The sequence below is a fragment of the Arachis ipaensis genome, chromosome B01 (genome assembly GCF_000816755.2).
Source record: "Arachis ipaensis cultivar K30076 chromosome B01, Araip1.1, whole genome shotgun sequence".
NCBI classification, from domain to species: domain Eukaryota; kingdom Viridiplantae; phylum Streptophyta; class Magnoliopsida; order Fabales; family Fabaceae; genus Arachis; species Arachis ipaensis.
The window spans coordinates 2,212,079-2,217,116 of record NC_029785.2 but is presented as its reverse complement, the minus strand read 5'-3'; positions in this window follow the sequence as shown (position 1 = coordinate 2,217,116).

The following is a 5,038-nucleotide window of genomic DNA, read 5'->3' as shown; positions in this document are numbered from 1 at the left end:
ATCCTTGCCTAGTAAAATAAATTTTCAATAATCAAAATCATGGCAAAATTAGTAAAGTATATATTTAAAATATCAAACATTAAAAAAAAAGTTACAAATGTATTCGCATTTTATCTTGAATGCATTAATTTCTTTCAAAATGTGTCAAACTAAAATTAAATTCTTATTTGACCTTGTATTTCGAATAATGACAAATGTAATAATAACAATAATAATAATAATTGATATAACAATATAATTTTTCTGAATCTATCTATCTATCTATTTTCTATCTACTTCTACTTATTAATATACTAAAATTGGGTTTTTCCCCAACTAATGAAAGTGATGTGTCGATCTCTCATGACGCTATAAATATGATACTAACATTCATAGTGGTAAATTGATATTGCAATAATTAATTTCTATAATTATTTTTGTACTACTAAAGGCTATATATAGTATTTTTTTGTGGTTAGTGAGTCTAAGTCTAAGAATCAAAGCATTTTTTTTCTAATCTGTTATTCTTTTTTGATTGGACAATTGTTTCTAAGGAGCTTTGTAGGTCAAGTTCAAGTCACATCCCCTCTACGTTTTCTACGTTATGTCCAAAAATATTCGAAGTGGAGCATATAATGAGATCGAATTTCCTCAATTTAGGTTCAATTTTGAAAAATTAGTGCCAACCTTAAAGATGCAATTCAAAGATTGGTACTATATTTAAATTTTTTTTCTCTTAAACTTTTTGTATTAAAAATAATTTTATAACATATTGTATTTTCTTCAGAAACTACCGGTCTTTTGGTGCATTAATGCAATGCCATTGAAGAGAATAAAAGTCAATTTAATTTGACAATTTTAACAAGAAGATAGTCTGAATTTGTACCGATTCTAAGTATTTGATCTTATGATGTTATTTCGGTTAATTGTTACGAGAATGACTCTAATCTATACGTATCTAAGGATTAGAATAGATTAAATATTATTTAAATAATTTAGTTCTAATATTGGTAGTTGATTAAATTAGTTTTAGAGAAATTTAAATTATTGTCTCAATTTATATATTATGACTATTCTTTATGGATATGTTATTTTTAAACTTTTTAATATGATTTTTTTTAAGTTTGTTTTCTTTTTTGACATATGTATCACCTTTTTTTTATATTTCAGATTAGTAATGCAATTATTAAGAGAAATGTAATTTATCAATAAATTAGAATGATTAAAAATTTAATTAAGATTAACTAACATCTGTTTTGAACACAAGATTGATTAATTAAGATTAAGGCGTGAAAAAGAAAAAAGAGTCACAATACGTGATTTTGCTTTCTTGCTAATATATAAAAATACGTGAAAGAAAAAAATTAAAATATCACCATTTAAAAAAAATTGTTAATCATACATATGAAAAGGGATTGGGGAATATGCATGGACATAAAAAATAAAAAATTATTACTCAATTGTAGAATAAAAAATAATCATATATATATATATATATATAATTATCAAAAACGATTAATAACTATATTAGAGTTGATACACATAACACTAGATTAAGAAAAAATAAATGCAATTACTACAATTTAAATTAATTTTAATAAAATAATTTAAAATTATAATTTCAAACTTATCAAGTACATAGTACGAATTATTGAACAATTTATTATCATGTACATGGTACGGATTATTAAACAATTTCTCATGTATTTTTTTTTCCAAAATAAAAATACTATTTTTACTTATAATTATTATTCTTTATCAACTCTTTCATTTAAACACTAATATTATTTATTAATTTTTTTTATTTTTATTCCTCACATTTATTAAAAATTCATTTTCAATAATTTAGGTATTAATTGTTGTTATTTAATTAAGGGCAATTTACGTTATTAAATTGTTTCATCCTCAATATTACGCAAATGCATTGTTTTCAAATCTAATACGTAAATACATTGATTTACAATTCTATATAAACCACTACTGGCAGTAGCAGTTTACAGATGTGCATAAACCGCTACAACCAGCTACGGTTGTGTGCGTGTGTGAGGGTAAACCGCTGCTGGCAGCAGCGGTTTACGTGTGTGCGTGTGTGAGTGTAAACCGCTATAAGCTACAACGGTTTACGTGTAATGTGCTGCCTATATAGTCAAATTATACAAAATTAAATAAAAATTAACTAAGTTCCATACAAAACTAAGTTCCATACAAAAGAATATGTATTAATAGAAATAATTAAAAATTTTATATGGATAATGAGTACTAAAAATTCCGGTACAAAAATATAACAATATGCATTAGAGAATATAAAAAAAAATTCTAAAAAAACATATTACTATGAACAAACAAAATAAATGAAAAATTGATTAAAAAAATCAAAACTTATAAAAGAATACTAAAAATAATAGTACAAAAAATTATTTATTTATAAAACATGGCTATGAAAAAAATACAAAAATTCTGATAATTATTCTTGATTTTTTTTATTACAAATAAAATCGAATGGCAAAATTAGCAAAAAATAATATTTTTTAAAATTATTTTTTAATTTAATAATTGAACAGAACGTAAAAACTACACTTAGTTATTTCCAGTGAATAAGAGTAATAAAATTATCTTTAAACTATTAGTATTATTAATAAATTTTTAAAATTATTGACATATTATTAGTATATATAATAAGTAGTAAATTTTCTTTCATGTTTATTATGTAAAAAATTTATAATTTTCACATAGCCTTTATTCTATTTTTTTTCATACCTAATGACTATTGACTACGATCCTATTAATAGTATCTCCTATAGTAGATTATACGAAGAGAAAGTATGAAAAATAAAGACAAGAATTATAAGGCTATAAAAAGTTCCATTCAAGTTTGACAAGAGTAAGACGGTTTACATAGAAATAGTTCTAATAGATGATAAGATTAATTGATTCATTTACTAATTTTTTTCAAGTAATGCTAAGTCAATTTATAAATAGAGTTTAATTTTGATGCACTGACAGGGTAAAGCGTTTTACATAGTCGTGCAATCACATCCATTCTTTTGGATGACCATTCACGCGGTCAATGTGAAATGTATTTATTTTTATTGATGTGTCATTACGTAATTGGATACACGTGTAAAACTACTTTACACTGTCAGTGCATCAAAATTAAATTCTTATAAATATTTGTAGTTCATATTTTAAGTTAATTTTATAAATACACCATTTCACAAGTCAAAGACAATTCTTTTTAATAGCTTTGTAAATGCTAATATCTTTTATACTTAATTTATTTTGCAATACGATAAAATTCATTGTTCAATCAAGTCAAAGACAATTCTTTTTAATAACTTTGTAAATGCTAATAGCTTTTATATTTAATTTGTTTTGCAATATGATAAAATTCATTGTTCAATCAAGAATTATTTGACAAAAATATTTGAGAATGAATTGGTAGAAAAGAAAGTCTATGTCTTCTCAAATTTTGAGATCGAGAAATCAAGCGGAATATATCTTCTGACTGTACACACGTGCAAAATATCTTTTAAGATGGAGTCAGGTATAGTACATTTGGTCGATGATCGTAAAATTCTAGATAATCATTTTAATTTGCTTTCTCATGCTGATATATTAAAACAAACAAATGAATGATTCTACTTATTTGGTACGTAATTAATTTATATTAACCCACATAAAATTATTTTCCTTTTGATTTTAAGTTTTGCCAAAAAATTGTATAATAGCATCATTTTATCGATAACAAAAATTTTAACAGTTTATTTATGAAAATATTCGAAATTGTATTGTGACTTTTTTTAAAGGTATATCCTTTTATTAATATACTATTGTTAATTTTATCGTTTAATATAAAATAAATCAGTAAATTATTTTTATTTTATACATGTTCGAAGTTATAATTTTTTATATTATTCACTCATTTGTCCTTAATTTGGTATTTTTAATTCAATTTTTTTGTTCAATTAGATGTTATTAGATTCTTGACTAGAAAAGAAAAACTCATATCATGGTCAAAAATAGAGAGAAGTGACTAGTACATTGTGATTGATCTTCATGATTTTCAGTATGTAAAATTTTAATATGAATATTTCTTTAGGTTATAATTATGTGTTGTGGTGCAAATTTTTTTTCTTTATATATTACTACTTACTCCCTTAATTCTCGCTTTCATTCAAAAATGAGAAAAAAATAAGATATACACTATGAGATCAATTTACAATCCAATTACTTGATCATCTATGTGATCACTAAGCAACCAAATACATAATTTATTCTCTAATTTATAAAATTTAACAAAGACTTTAGTAAACATATTGGTTTCGCATTTATTTATATATTTTATTTATTTATATTATATTTGTAATTATATTATATCTATTTTTATCAATATATATATTTTTTAAATATCGTTAGTGTTAGCACATTGTGTATTAAATAAATTAAATGATAGAAACACATAACTATTTTCTTTTTCAGTCAAGATTAAGTAAAATACTGTAATTTAGACTTGCAATATCAACATATTAATAGTAAAATGAAAAAAAAATATAATATTATATCAAAAAAATTTTAAATCATAATTATAATTTATGATTGAAATCGTAATTTAAATATTTTAAACGGGATAATTTCATTTAGAGAATTCATAATTCAAACATAATTTTTATACACTTAATAGCTACATTCGAGTTAATACATTTAATACTATATTTAAAAAAATACGAACAATGCACATCATATTATTTATTTATAAATTAAATTATTATAATTCAAATTAATTTTAATAGAATAATTTAAAATTATAATTTTAGTTTTATCACGTGCATGGCATGAGTTATTATACTTGTAATAATAATAATTGAGATAACAATATAATTTTTCTAAATCTATCTATCTATCTATCTATTTTCTATTTATGTATTATTTTTGAGTTTTGGTTCAAGTAGTGAACATTCTCTCATGAGTCATGAATTTGTTTCTCGCCTTTTTTGTTTTACATCATATATATATTATGTTTTCATTAATATTTTTGAAGTTTATTCTTAACTAATCGATT